Raw genomic sequence first — 15,327 nt, 5'->3', positions numbered from 1 at the left:
GTGATGAGAATAATGATCCAAATCGAAATCAGTCAGAAAATCTCCATAAAGTTTGATTCTTAGAAAAATAATGATTTTTATGGACGCTAATTTCAGACTTGGGTTCGAACTTGGGAAGCTGTTTTTTCGGGCTCTATGGTACCAAATGGGCTGAAATTTCGGAACAGTGATAAGAATCATACTCCAAATCGAAATCAGTCACAAAATCTCCAAAAAGTTTGATTCTAAGAATAATCATGATTTTTATGGACGTTCATTTCAGACTTGGGTTCGAATTTTTGGAGCAGTTTTTTCGGGCTCTATGGTACCAAATGAGCTGAAATATCGGATCAGTGGTAAGAATCATTCTCAAAATCGAAATCAGTCACAAAATCTCCATAAAGTTTGATTCTTAGAAATATAATGATTTTTATGGACGTTCATTTCAGACTTGGGTTCGAACTTAGGAAATTGTTTTTTCAGGCTCTATGGTACCGAACGAGCTTAAATTTTTGAATAGTGATAAAATTCGTGGTACAAATCGCTTTCCTACACATAATCTCCATATAGTTTGATTTTTAGAAAAATCATGATTTTTATGGACGCTTATTTCAGATTTGGGTTCGAACTTTTGGAGCAGTTTTCTCAGGCTCTATGGTACCAAATGGGCTGAAATTTGGAAACAGTGATGAGAATAATGATCCAAATCGAAATCAGTCAGAAAATCTCCATAAAGTTTGATTCTTAGATAAATAATGATTTTTAAGGACGCTAATTTCAGACTTGGGTTCGAACTTGGGAAGCTGTTTTTTCGGGCTCAATGGTACCAAATGGGCTGAAATTTCGGAACAGTGATAAGAATTACACTCCAAATCGAAATCAGTCACAAAATTCCCATAAAGTTTGATTCTAAGAATAATCATGATTTTTATGGACGTTCATTTCCGACTTGGGTTCGAACATTGGAAGCTGTTTTTTTCAGGCTCTATAGTACCAAATTGGCTGAAATTTTGGAAAAGTGTTACGAGTTTTGGTACGAAACGAATTCAGTCACAAAATCTCCATAAATTTTGATTCTTAGATAAATCGTGGTTTTAATGGACGTTCATTTCAAACTTTGGTTCGAATTGGGGAAGCAGTTTTTTCGGGCTCTATGGTACCAAATGGGCTGAAATTTGGGAACAGTGATGAGAATAATGATCCAAATCGAAATCAGTCAGAAAATCTCCATAAAGTTTGATTCTTAGAAAAAAAAATGGGTGTGTCAAGCCTACGCAAGACAGAAGTGAAACTTCTAGTATTCTTCTCTCTCTCTCTTTTCATTTCATTCTCTCTTTTTTTCTGTCTATTGACATATTTATAAGTAGCATGTGATAAAAAAAATTAAAAGTTATAAAAAAAGAAAAAAAAAATTAGTTAAAGCGGGGATCGAACCTCGGTTCTTCACGACCACAGTCGTGCGCTCTGCCTGTAGACAGCGAAGATGAGTTAGGAGAGTGAGTTAAACTAGGTATATAATATTTACACCTTGCTAATGTTTTCAGTATTATTAGGGCTTTTTTATACTAATTTTCATATATTTATTGGCAGGTAGAGTAGAAATTAATATTGTTTAGCGTTTGCCAACGACCATACCATGTTGAACACACCGGTTCTCGTCCGATCACCGAAGTTAAGCAACATTGGGCGCGGTCAGTACTTGGATGGGTGACCGCTTGGGAACACCGCGTGCCGTTGGCCTATTTTTTATTTTAATTTCATGTTTTTTTTATTTTTTTATCATTACTATAATTAATAATATCATAAAATTCTTTAACTTTTCAAGTATGCTACAGGCCTAAAATATTACTTAGTGGATTGATATTATGGTCAACCATTGAAAAAAAAAAAAAATGGGTGTGTCAAGCCTACGCAAGACAGAAGTGAAACTTCTAGTATTCTTCTCTCTCTCTCTTTTCATTTCATTCTCTCTTTTTTTCTGTCTATTGACATATTTATAAGTAGCATGTGATAAAAAAAATTAAAAGTTATAAAAAAAGAAAAAAAAAATTAGTTAAAGCGGGGATCGAACCTCGGTTCTTCACGACCACAGTCGTGCGCTCTGCCTGTAGACAGCGAAGATGAGTTAGGAGAGTGAGTTAAACTAGGTATATAATATTTACACCTTGCTAATGTTTTCAGTATTATTAGGGCTTTTTTATACTAATTTTCATATATTTATTGGCAGGTAGAGTAGAAATTAATATTGTTTAGCGTTTGCCAACGACCATACCATGTTGAACACACCGGTTCTCGTCCGATCACCGAAGTTAAGCAACATTGGGCGCGGTCAGTACTTGGATGGGTGACCGCTTGGGAACACCGCGTGCCGTTGGCCTATTTTTTATTTTAATTTCATGTTTTTTTTATTTTTTTATCATTACTATAATTAATAATATCATAAAATTCTTTAACTTTTCAAGTATGCTACAGGCCTAAAATATTACTTAGTGGATTGATATTATGGTCAACCATTGAAAAAAAAAATTCCTACAAACTTATTAATGTAATTACGATCTTTTTCAAGCGCGTATGTAATGATTATTTTTATCAACCTCGCACACACCTTGCTAATTTTTTCAATATTATTAGGGCTTTTTTATACTAATTTTCATATATTTATTGGCAGGTAGAATAGAAATTAATATTGTTTAACTTTTGCCAACGACCATACCATTTTGAACACACCGGTTCTCGTCCGATCACCGAAGTTAAGCAACATTGGGCGCGGTCAGTACTTGGATGGGTGACCGCTTGGGAACACCGCGTGCCGTTGGCCCATTTTTTATTTTAATTTTATGTTTTTTTTCATTTTTTTATCGTTAACATCATAAAAAATTTTATATCATTCTTTAACTTTTCAATTATGCTACAGGCCTAAAATATTACTTAGTGGATTGATATTATGGTCAACCATTAAAAAAAAAAAATTCCTTAAAAACAAAAAAATAATATTCCATGGCCGAGAATCGAACTCGGATCAACTGCTTCGAAAGCAACTATGCTGACCATTACACCACCAACGCCAGTTGTCGAGATGAGCTAAGAAGCATTTATATTTTACTTCAAAACTTTTACTACATCAAATGAACTTTAATCGGTCCCGCATTTTCGTTTCGGTCATGAGTTGGTTTTACTCCTCGAAATTGCATGACGCGCGTAAAGAAGTTTCACTTCAATAATGATTCTCCATAAAAAAGGAGTGCACTGCCCGGGAATCGAACCCGGGTCGCAAGAATGGGAATCTTGCATGATGTGCTTCCGCATTCCTAAAATAATTGTGAAATTATAAATACATCCCGGCTGCCAAAAGTCCATATTGAAAAATTAACAATTTTATGATTTTTTTCAAGTCACTGCTTGTATTTAATAAAATGAATTCTTAAAAATATCACCTGAAATAATCAAAACACAAATTAAATAAAACAGTATCTCAGAAAATTGACCAAAAATAATTTCCGGTACCGGGAATCGAACCCGAGCCTCCTGGGTGAGAGCCAGGTATCCTAGCCACTAGACCATACTGGACTTGCGAAATTGTGCGAAAATACGTTATTTAACTTGTTTAATAATTACAACGAATTTTGTACACCATTTTTCTGAACGGTGAGCGGTGGTGGGGGTACCCGCTTTTTCGTTTCGATCTTGACTCGGTTTTACTACGTTCCCGAAAATTCATTACGCGGCTAAAGAAGTTTCACTTCAAAAATTCCTACAAACTTATTAATGTAATTACGATCTTTTTCAAGCGCGTATGTAATGATTATTTTTATCAACCTCGCACACACCTTGCTAATTTTTTCAATATTATTAGGGCTTTTTTATACTAATTTTCATATATTTATTGGCAGGTAGAATAGAAATTAATATTGTTTAACTTTTGCCAACGACCATACCATTTTGAACACACCGGTTCTCGTCCGATCACCGAAGTTAAGCAACATTGGGCGCGGTCAGTACTTGGATGGGTGACCGCTTGGGAACACCGCGTGCCGTTGGCCCATTTTTTATTTTAATTTTATGTTTTTTTTCATTTTTTTATCGTTAACATCATAAAAAATTTTATATCATTCTTTAACTTTTCAATTATGCTACAGGCCTAAAATATTACTTAGTGGATTGATATTATGGTCAACCATTAAAAAAAAAAAATTCCTTAAAAACAAAAAAATAATATTCCATGGCCGAGAATCGAACTCGGATCAACTGCTTCGAAAGCAACTATGCTGACCATTACACCACCAACGCCAGTTGTCGAGATGAGCTAAGAAGCATTTATATTTTACTTCAAAACTTTTACTACATCAAATGAACTTTAATCGGTCCCGCATTTTCGTTTCGGTCATGAGTTGGTTTTACTCCTCGAAATTGCATGACGCGCGTAAAGAAGTTTCACTTCAATAATGATTCTCCATAAAAAAGGAGTGCACTGCCCGGGAATCGAACCCGGGTCGCAAGAATGGGAATCTTGCATGATGTGCTTCCGCATTCCTAAAATAATTGTGAAATTATAAATACATCCCGGCTGCCAAAAGTCCATATTGAAAAATTAACAATTTTATGATTTTTTTCAAGTCACTGCTTGTATTTAATAAAATGAATTCTTAAAAATATCACCTGAAATAATCAAAACACAAATTAAATAAAACAGTATCTCAGAAAATTGACCAAAAATAATTTCCGGTACCGGGAATCGAACCCGAGCCTCCTGGGTGAGAGCCAGGTATCCTAGCCACTAGACCATACTGGACTTGCGAAATTGTGCGAAAATACGTTATTTAACTTGTTTAATAATTACAACGAATTTTGTACACCATTTTTCTGAACGGTGAGCGGTGGTGGGGGTACCCGCTTTTTCGTTTCGATCTTGACTCGGTTTTACTACGTTCCCGAAAATTCATTACGCGGCTAAAGAAGTTTCACTTCAATAATGATTTTTATGGACGCTAATTTCAGACTTGGGTTCGAACTTGGGAAGCTGTTTTTTCGGGCTCTATGGTACCAAATGGGCTGAAATTGGGGAACAGTGATGAGAATAATGATCCAAATCGAAATCAGTCAGAAAATCTCCATAAAGTTTGATTCTTAGAAAAATAATGATTTTTATGGACGCTAATTTCAGACTTGGGTTCGAACTTGGGAAGCTGTTTTTTCGGGCTCTATGGTAACAAATGGGCTGAAATTTGGGAACAGTGATGAGAATAATGATCGAAATCGAAATCAGTCAGAAAATCTCCATAAAGTTTGATTCTAAGAATAATCATTATTTTTATGGACGTTCATTTCCGACTTGGGTTCGAACATTGGAAGCTGTTTTTTTCAGGCTCTATAGTACCAAATGGGCTGAAATTTCGGAACAGTGATAAGAATCATGCTAAAAATCGAAATCAGTCACAAAATCTCCATAAATTTTGATTCATAGAAAAATCATGATTTTTATGGACGTTCATTTCAGACTTGGGTTCGAACTTTTGAAGCTGGTTTTTCTGGCTATATGGGACCAAACTGGCTGAAATTTTTGAATAATGATACGATTCGTGGAACAAACCGAATTCCTTGACAAAATCTCCATAAAGTTGGATTTTGAGAAAAATCACGATTTTTATGGACGTTCAATTCAGACTTGGGTTCGATCTTTGGAAGCTGTTTTTTCAGGCTCTATGGTACCGAATAGGCTGAAATTTCGGAAAAGTGTAAGGAATCGTGGTATAAATCGAACTCCTTCTAAAAATCTCGATAATTTTGGATTTTGAGAAAAATCACGATTTTTATGGAAGTTCATTTCAGACTTGGGTTCGAACTTTGGAAGATGTTTTTTCAGGCTATATGGGACCAAACGGGCCAAAATTTTTGAATAGTGATAAGATTCGTGGTACAAATCGCTTTCCTACACATAATCTCCATAAAGTTTGATTTTTAGAAATATTAGATTTGGGTTCTTACTTTTGGAGCAGTTTTCTCAGGCTCTATGGTACCAAATGCGCTGAAATTTGGGAACAGTGATGAGAATAATGATCCAAATCGAAATCAGTCAGAAAATCTCCATTAAGTGTGATTCTTAGAAAAATAATGATTTTTATGGACGCTAATTTCAGACTTGGGTTCGAACTTGGGAAGCTGTTTTTTCGGGCTCTATGGTACCAAATGGGCTGAAATTTGGGAACAGTGATGAGAATAATGATCCAAATCGAAATCAGTCAGAAAATCTCACTTAGTTTGATTCTTAGAAAAATAATGATTTTTATGGACGCTCATTTCAGACTTGGGTTCGAACTTGCGAAACTGTTTTTTCGGGCTCTATGGTACCAAATGGGCTGAAATTTCGGAGTAGTGATAAGAATCATGCTCAAAATCGAAATCAGTCACAAAATCTCAATAAATTTTTATTCATAGAAAAATCATGATTTTTATGGACGTTCATTTCAGACTTGGGTTCGAACTTTGGAAGCTGTTTTTTCAGGCTATATGGGACCAAACGGGCCAAAATTTTTGAATAGTGATAAGATTCGTGGTACAAATCGCTTTCCTCCACAAAATCTCCATAAAGTTTGATTTTTAGAAAAATCATGATTTTTATGGACGCTTATTTCAGACTTGGGTTCGAACTTTTGGAGCAGTTTTCTCAGGCTTTATGGTACCAAATGGGCTGAAATTTGGGAACAGTGATGAGAATAATGATCCAAATCGAAATCAGTCAGAAAATCTCCATAAAGTTTGATTCTTAGAAAAATAATGATTTTTATGGACGCTAATTTCAGACTTGGGTTCGATTTTGGGAAGCTGTTTTTTCGGGCTCTATGGTACCAAATGGGCTGAAATTTCGGAACAGTGATAAGAATCATACTCCAAATCGAAATCAGTCACAAAATCTCCATAAAGTTTGATTCTAAGAATAATTATGATTTTTATGGACGTTCATTTCAGACTTGGGTTCGAACTTTGGAAGCAGTTTTCACAGGCTCTATGGGACCAAACGGGCTGAATTTTTGGAACAGTGATAAGAATCATGATCAAAATTTAAATAAGTCAAAAAATCTCCATTTATTTTGATTCTTAGAAAAATCATGATTTTTTTGGACTCTCATTTCAGACTTGGGTTCGAATTTTTGGAGCAGTTTTTTCGGGCTCTATGGTACCAAATGAGCTGAAATATCGGAACAGTGATAAGAATCATTCTCAAAATCGAAATCAGTCACAAAATCTCCATAAAGTTTGATTCTTAGAAATATAATGATTTTTATGGACGTTCATTTCAGACTTGGGTTCGAACTTAGGAAACTGTTTTTTCAGGCTCTATGGTACCGAACGGGCTAAAATTTTTGAATTGTGATAAAATTCGTGGTACAAATCGCTTTCCTACACATAATCTCCATAAAGTTTGATTTTTAGAAAAATCATTATTTTTATGGACGCTTATTTCAGATTTGGGTTCGAACTTTTGGAGCAGTTTTCTCAGGCTCTATGGTACCAAATGGGCTGAAATTTGGGAACAGTGATGAGAATACTGATCCAAATCGAAATCAGTCTTAAAATCTCCATAAAGTTTGATTCTTCGAAAAATAATGATTTTTATGGACGCTAATTTCAGACTTGGGTTCGAACTTGGGAAGCTGTTTTTTCGGGCTCTATGGTACCAAAGGGCTGAAATTTCGGAACAGTGATAAGAATTATACTCCAAATCGAAATCAGTCACAAAATTCCCATAAAGTTTGATTCTAAGAATAATCATGATTTTTATGGACGTTCATTTCCGACTTGGGTTCGAACGTTGGAAGCTGTTTTTTTCAGGCTCTATAGTACCAAATAGGCTGAAATTTCGGAAAAGTGTTTCGAGTTTTGGTACGTAACGAATTCAGTCAAAAAATCTCCATAAATTTTGATTCTTAGATATTTCATTGTTTTAATGGACGTTTGAAATGTCAAACTTTGGTTCGAATTGGTGAAGCAGTATTTTCGGGCTCTATGGTACCAAATGGGCTGAAATTTAGGAACAGTGATAAGAATCATGCTCAAAATCGAAATCAGTCACAAAATCTCCATAAATTTTGATTCATAGAAAAATCATGATTTTTATGGACGTTCATTTCAGACTTGGGTTCGAACTTTTGAAGCTGTTTTTTCTGGCTATATGGGACCAAACTGGCTGAAATTTTTGAATAATGATACGATTCGTGGAACAAACCGAATTCCTTGACAAAATCTCCATAAAGTTGGATTTTGAGAAAAATCACGATTTTTATGGACGTTCATTTCAGACTTGGGTTCGATCTTTGGAAGCTGTTTTTTCAGGCTCTATGGTACCGAAAAGGCTGAAATTTCGGAAAAAGTGTTAGGAATCGTGGTTTAAATCGAACTCCTTCTAAAAATCTCCATAATTTTGGATTTTGAGAAAAATCACGATTTTCATGGAAGTTCATTTCAGACTTGGGTTCGAACTTTGGAAGCTGTTTTTTCAGGCTATATGGGACCAAACGGGCCAAAATTTTTGAATAGTGATAAGATTCGTGGTACAAATCGCTTTCCTCCACAAAATCTCCATAAAGTTTGATTCTTAGAAAAATAATGATTTTTATGGACGCTTATTTCAGACTTGGGTTCGAACTTTTGGAGCAGTTTTCTCAGGCTTTATGGTACCAAATGGGCTGAAATTTAGGAACAGTGATGAGAATATTAATTCTTAAATTATAAAATGGGGGCCTCAGCACGGGTAAACAACCCAGTGAGGCCAACATTACTAAATTGAAATATGAAATATTGTAAAAAAAATGTATCAACAATAAAAAAAAAAAAAAAAAATAATGATCCAAATCGAAATCAGTCAGAAAATCTCCATAAAGTTTGATTCTTAGAAAAATAATGATTTTTATGGACGCTAATTTCAGACTTGGGTTCGATTTTGGGAAGCTGTTTTTTCGGGCTCTATGGTACCAAATGGGCTGAAATTTCGGAACAGTGATAAGAATCATACTCCAAATCGAAATCAGTCACAAAATCTCCATAAAGTTTGATTCTAAGAATAATTATGATTTTTATGGACGTTCATTTCAGACTTGGGTTCGAACTTTGGAAGCAGTTTTCACAGGCTCTATGGGACCAAACGGGCTGAATTTTTGGAACATTGATAAGAATCATGATCAAAATTTAAATAAGTCAAAAAATCTCCATTTATTTTGATTCTTAGAAAAATCATGATTTTTATGGACGCTTATTTCAGATTTGGGTTCGAACTTTTGGAGCAGTTTTCTCAGGCTCTATGGTACCAAATGGGCTGAAATTTGGGAACAGTGATGAGAATAATGATCCAAATCGAAATCAGTCTTAAAATCTCCATAAAGTTTGATTCTTCGAAAAATAATGATTTTTATGGACGCTAATTTCAGACTTGGGTTCGAACTTGGGAAGCTGTTTTTTCGGGCTCTATGGTACCAAAGGGCTGAAATTTCGGAACAGTGATAAGAATTATACTCCAAATCGAAATCAGTCACAAAATTCCCATAAAGTTTGATTCTAAGAATAATCATGATTTTTATGGACGTTCATTTCCGACTTGGGTTCGAACGTTGGAAGCTGTTTTTTTCAGGCTCTATAGTACCAAATAGGCTGAAATTTCGGAAAAGTGTTACGAGTTTTGGTACGTAACGAATTCAGTCAAAAAATCTCCATAAATTTTGATTCTTAGATATTTCATTGTTTTAATGGACGTTCATTTCAAACTTTGGTTCGAATTGGGGAAGCAGTATTTTCGGGCTCTATGGTACCAAATGGGCTGAAATTTAGGAACAGTGATAAGAATCATGCTCAAAATCGAAATCAGTCACAAAATCTCCATAAATTTTGATTCATAGAAAAATCATGATTTTTATGGACGTTCATTTCAGACTTGGGTTCGAACTTTTGAAGCTGTTTTTTCTGGCTATATGGGACCAAACTGGCTGAAATTTTTGAATAATGATACGATTCGTGGAACAAACCGAATTCCTTGACAAAATCTCCATAAAGTTGGATTTTGAGAAAAATCACGATTTTTATGGACGTTCATTTCAGACTTGTGTTCGATCTTTGGAAGCTGTTTTTTCAGGCTCTATGGTACCGAAAAGGCTGAAATTTCAAAAAAGTGTTAGGAATCGTGGTTTAAATCGAACTCCTTCTAAAAATCTCCATAATTTTGGATTTTGAGAAAAATCACGATTTTCATGGAAGTTCATTTCAGACTTGGGTTCGAACTTTGGAAGCTGTTTTTTCAGGCTATATGGGACCAAACGGGCCAAAATTTTTGAATAGTGATAAGATTCGTGGTACAAATCGCTTTCCTACAAAAAATCTCCATAAAGTTTGATTCTTAGAAAAATAATGATTATTATGGAAGCTAATTTCAGACTTGGGTTCGAACTTGGGAAGCTGTTTTTTCGGGCTCTATGGTACCAAATGGGCTAAAATTTCGGAACAGTGATAAGAATCATACTCCAAATCGAAATCAGTCACAAAATCTCCATAAATTTTGATTCTAAGAATAATCATGATTTTTATGGACGTTCATTTCAGACTTGGGTTCGAACTTTGGAAGCAGTTTTCACAGGCTTTATGGGACCAAACGGGCTGAAATTTTGGAACAGTGATAAGAATCATACTCCAAATCCAAATCAGTCACAAAATCTCCATAAAGTTTGATTCTTCGAAAAATAATGATTTTTATGGACGCTAATTTCAGACTTGGGTTCGAACTTGGGAAGCTGTTTTTTCGGGTTCTATGGTACCAAACTGGCTGAAATTTCGGAAAAGTGTTAGGAAACGTGGTATAAATCGAACTCCTTCACAAAATCTCCATTAAATTGGATTTTGAGAAAAATCACGATTTTTATGGACGGTCATTTCAGACTTGGGTTTGAACTTTGGAAACTGTTTTTTCAGGCCCTATGGTACCGAACGGGCTAAAATTTTTGAATAGTGATAAGATTCGTGGTACAAATCGCTTTCCTCCACATAATCTCCATAAAGTTTGATTTTTCAGAAAAATCATGATTTTTATGGACGCTTATTTCAGACTTGGGTTCAAACTTTTGGAGCAGTTTTCTCAGGCTCTATGGTACCAAACGGGCTGAATTTTTGGAACTGTGATAAGAATCATGCTCAAAATCGAAATCAGTCACAAAATCTCCATAAAGTTTGATTCTTAGAAAAATAATGATTTTTATGGACGTTCATTTCAGACTTGGGTTCGAACTTAGGAAACTGTTTTTTCAGGCTCTATGGTACCGAACGGGCTAAAATTTTTGAATAGTGATAAGATTCGTGGTACAAATCGCTTTCCTCCACATAATCTCCATAAAGTTTGATTTTTAGAAAAATCATGATTTTTATGGACGCTTATTTCAGACTTGGGTTAGAACTTTTGGAGCAGTTTTCTCAGGCTCTATGGTACCAAATGGGCTGAAATTAAGGAACAGTGATAAGAATTATGCTCCAAATCGAAATCAGTCACGAAATCTCCATAAAAATTGATTTTGAGAAAAATAATGATTTTTTTGGACGTTCATTTCAGACTTCGGTTCGAACTTTGGAAGGAGTTTTCACAGGCTCTATGGGACCAAACGGGCTGAAATTTTGGAAAAGTGTTACGAATTTTGTAACGAAACGAATTCAGTCGCAAAATCTCCATAAAGTTTGATTCTTAGAAAAATAATGATTTTTATGGACGCTAATTTCTGACTTGGGTTCGATTTTAGTAAGCCGTTTTTTCGGGCTCTATGGTACCAAATGGGCTGAAATTTGGGAACAGTGATGAGAATAATGATCCAAATCGAAATCAGTCAGAAAATCTCACTTAGTTTGATTCTTAGAAAAATAATGATTTTTATGGACGCTCATTTCAGACTTGGGTTCGAACTTGGGAAACTGTTTTTTCGTGCTCTATGGTACCAAATGGGCTGAAATTTCGGAACAGTGATAAGAATCATGCTCAAAATCGAAATCAGTCACAAAATTTCCATAAATTTTGATTCATAGAAAAATCATGATTTTTATGGACGTTCATTTCAGACTTGGGTTCGAACTTTTGAAGCTGTTTTTTCTGGCTATATGGGACCAAACTGGCTTAAATTTTTGAATAATGATACGATTCGTGGAACAAACCGAATTCCTTGACAAAATCTCCATAAAGTTGGATTTTGAGAAAAATCACGATTTTTATGGACGTTCATTTCAGACTTCGGTTCGAACTTTGGAAGCAGTTTTCACAGGCTCTATGGTACCAAATGGGCTGAAATTTTGGAGCAGTGATAAGAATCATACTCCAAATCGAAATCAGTCACAAAATCTCCATAAAGTTTGATTCAAAAAATAATCATGATTTTTATGGACGCTAATTTCAGACATTGGTTCGAACTTTGGAAGATGTTTTTTCAGGCTATATGGAACCAAAGGGGCTTAAATTTTTGAATAAGGATAAAATTCGTGGTACAAATCGAATTCCTCCACAAAATCTCCAATAAGTTTGATTCTTAGAAAAATCATGATTTTTTTGGACTCTCATTTCAGACTTGGGTTCGAACTTTTGAAGCACTTTTCTCAGGCTCTATGGTAGAAAATAGGCTAAAATTTTGGAAAAGTGTTACGAATTTTGGTACAAAACGAATTCAGTCACCAAATCTACATAAATTTATATTCTAAGATAAATAATGATTTTTTTGGACGTTCATTTCAAACTTGGGTTCGAACTTGGGAAGCAGTTTTTTCGGGTCCTATGGTACCAAATGGGCTGAAATTTGGGATAAGTGATGAGAATTATGCTCCAAATCGAAATCAGTCACAAAATCTCCGTAAAGTTTGATTCTGAGAAAAATTATGATTTTTATGGACGTTCATTTCAGACTTCGGTTCGAACTTTGGAATGAGTTTTCACAGGCTCTATGGGACCAAACGGGCTGAAATTTTGGAAAAGTGTTACGAATTTTGGTTCAAAGCGAATTCAGTCATAAAATCTACATAAATTTATATTCTTAGATAAATCATGATTTTATTGGACGTTCATTTCAAACTTGGGTTCGAACTTGGGAAGCAGTTTTTTCGGGCTGTATGGTACCAAAAGGGCTGTTATTTGGGAACAGTGATAAGAATAATGATCCAAATCGAAATCAGTCAGAAAATCTCCATAAAGTTTGATTCTTAGAAAAATAATGATTTTTATGGACGCTAATTTCAGACTTGGGTTCGAACTTGGGAAGCTGTTTTTTCGGGCTCTATGGTACCAAATGGGCTGAAATATCGGAACAGTGATAAGAATCATGCTCAAAATCGAAATCAGTCACAAAATCTCCATAAAGTTTGATTCTTAGAAAAATAATGATTTATATGGACGTTCATTTCAGACTTGGGTTCGAACTAAGGAAACTGTTTTTTCAGGCTCTATGGTACCGAACGGGCTAAAATTTTTGAATAGTGATAAGATTCGTGGTACAAATCGCTTTCCTCCACATAATCTCCATAAAGTTTGATTTTTAGAAAAATCATGATTTTTATGGACGCTTATTTCAGACTTGGGTTAGAACTTTTGGAGCAGTTTTCTCAGGCTCTTCTGGACCAAACGGGCTGAAATTTTGGAAAAGTGTTACGAATTTTGGTACAAAACGAATTCAGTCACCAAATCTACATAAATTTATATTCTCAGATAAATCACGATTTTTTTGGACGTTCATTTCAAACTTGGGTTCGAACTTGGGAAGCAGTTTTTTCGGGCCCTATGGTACCAAATGGGCTGAAATTTGGGATAAGTGATGAGAATTATGCTCCAAATCGAAATCAGTCACATAATCTCCATAAAGTTTGATTCTGAGAAAAATAATGATTTTTATGGACGTTCATTTCAGACTTCGGTTCGAACTTTGGAAGGAGTTTTCACAGGCTCTATGGGACCAAACGGGCTGAAATTTTGGAAAAGTGTTACGAATTTTGGTTCAAAGCGAATTCAGTCACAAAATCTACATAAATTTATATTCTTAGATAAATCATGAATTTATTGGACGTTCATTCCAAACTTGGGTTCGAACTTGGGAAGCAGTTTTTTCGGGCTGTATGGTACCAAATTGGCTGAAATTTGGGAACAGTGATAAGAATAATGATCCAAATCGAGATCAGTCAGAAAATCTCTATAAATTTTGATTCTTAGAAAAATAATGATTTTTATATGGGACCAAATGGGCTGAAATTTGGGAACAGTGATGAGAATAAAGCTCAAAATCCAAATCAGTCACAAAATCTCCATAGAGTTTGATTCTTAGAAAAATCATGATTTTTATGGACGCTAATTTCAGACTTTGTTTCGAACTTTGGAAGCTGTTTTTTCAGGCTATATGGAACCAATCGGGCTTAAATTTTTGAATAAGGATAAACTTCGTGGTACAAAACGAATTCCTCCACAAAATCTCCATTAATTTTGATTCTTAGAAAAATCATGATTTTTTTGGACTCACATTTCAGAGTTGGGTTCGAACTTTTGAAGCACTTTTCTCAGGCTCTATGGTACCAAATAGGCTAAAATTTTGGAAAAGTGTTACGAATTTTGGTACAAAACGAATTCAGTCACCAAATCTACATAAATTTATATTCTAATTTAAATAATGATTTTTTTGGACGTTCATTTCAAACTTGGGTTCGAACTTGGGAAGCAGTTTTTTCGGGCCCTATGGTACCAAATGGGCTGAAATTTGGGATAAGTGATGAGAATTATGCTCCAAATCGAAATCAGTCACAAAATCTCCGTAAAGTTTGATTCTGAGAAAAATTATGATTTTTATGGACGTTCATTTCAGACTTCGGTTCGAACTTTGGAATGAGTTTTCACAGGCTCTATGGGACCAAACGGGCTGAAATTTTGGAAAAGTGTTACGAATTTTGTAACGAAACGAATTCAGTCGCAAAATCTCCATAAAATTTGATTCTTAGAAAAATAATGATTTTTATGGACGCTAATTTCTGACTTGTGTTCGATTTTAGTAAGCCGTTTTTTCGGGCTCTATGGTACCAAATGGGCTGAAATTCGGGATCAGTGAAGAAAATTATGCTCCAAATCGAAATCAGTCACAAAATCTCCATTTAGTTTGATTCTGAGAAAAATAATTATTTTCCTGGACGTTCATTTCAGACTTCGGTTCGAACTTTGGAAGCTGTTTTTTTCTGGTTATATGGGACCAAATGGGCTGAAATTTGGGAACAGTGATGAAAATAAAGCTCAAAATCCAAATCAGTCACAAAATCTCCATTTAGTTTGATTCTTAGAAAAATCATGATTTTTTTGCCCCCTTATTTCAGACTTGG

At 34.9% G+C, this 15,327-nt stretch overlaps 4 non-coding genes across 4 annotated transcripts; all 4 read left to right on the top strand.

Moving 5' to 3' along the window:
• The first annotated feature begins 1,600 nt into the window (after positions 1 to 1,600).
• Positions 1,601 to 1,719, top strand: LOC149408791 (5S ribosomal RNA). Its single transcript, XR_016305384.1, has one exon. It is a non-coding gene; the product is annotated as a 5S ribosomal RNA (ribosomal RNA).
• A 518-nt stretch (positions 1,720 to 2,237) lies between these two features.
• LOC149408790 (5S ribosomal RNA) lies at positions 2,238 to 2,356 on the top strand. Its single transcript, XR_016305383.1, has one exon. It is a non-coding gene; the product is annotated as a 5S ribosomal RNA (ribosomal RNA).
• A 322-nt stretch (positions 2,357 to 2,678) lies between these two features.
• Positions 2,679 to 2,797, top strand: LOC149408789 (5S ribosomal RNA). Its single transcript, XR_016305386.1, has one exon. It is a non-coding gene; the product is annotated as a 5S ribosomal RNA (ribosomal RNA).
• Positions 2,798 to 3,900: 1,103 nt separating this feature from the next.
• Positions 3,901 to 4,019, top strand: LOC149408788 (5S ribosomal RNA). Its single transcript, XR_016305385.1, has one exon. It is a non-coding gene; the product is annotated as a 5S ribosomal RNA (ribosomal RNA).
• Positions 4,020 to 15,327: the final 11,308 nt, after the last annotated feature.

This window comes from Hesperophylax consimilis, unplaced genomic scaffold (genome assembly GCF_061612785.1).
Source record: "Hesperophylax consimilis isolate HC1 unplaced genomic scaffold, BYU_Hcon_1.0 scaffold_68, whole genome shotgun sequence".
Taxonomy (NCBI): Eukaryota; Metazoa; Arthropoda; class Insecta; order Trichoptera; family Limnephilidae; genus Hesperophylax; species Hesperophylax consimilis.
This window is presented reverse-complemented; position numbering and strand designations above follow the sequence as displayed.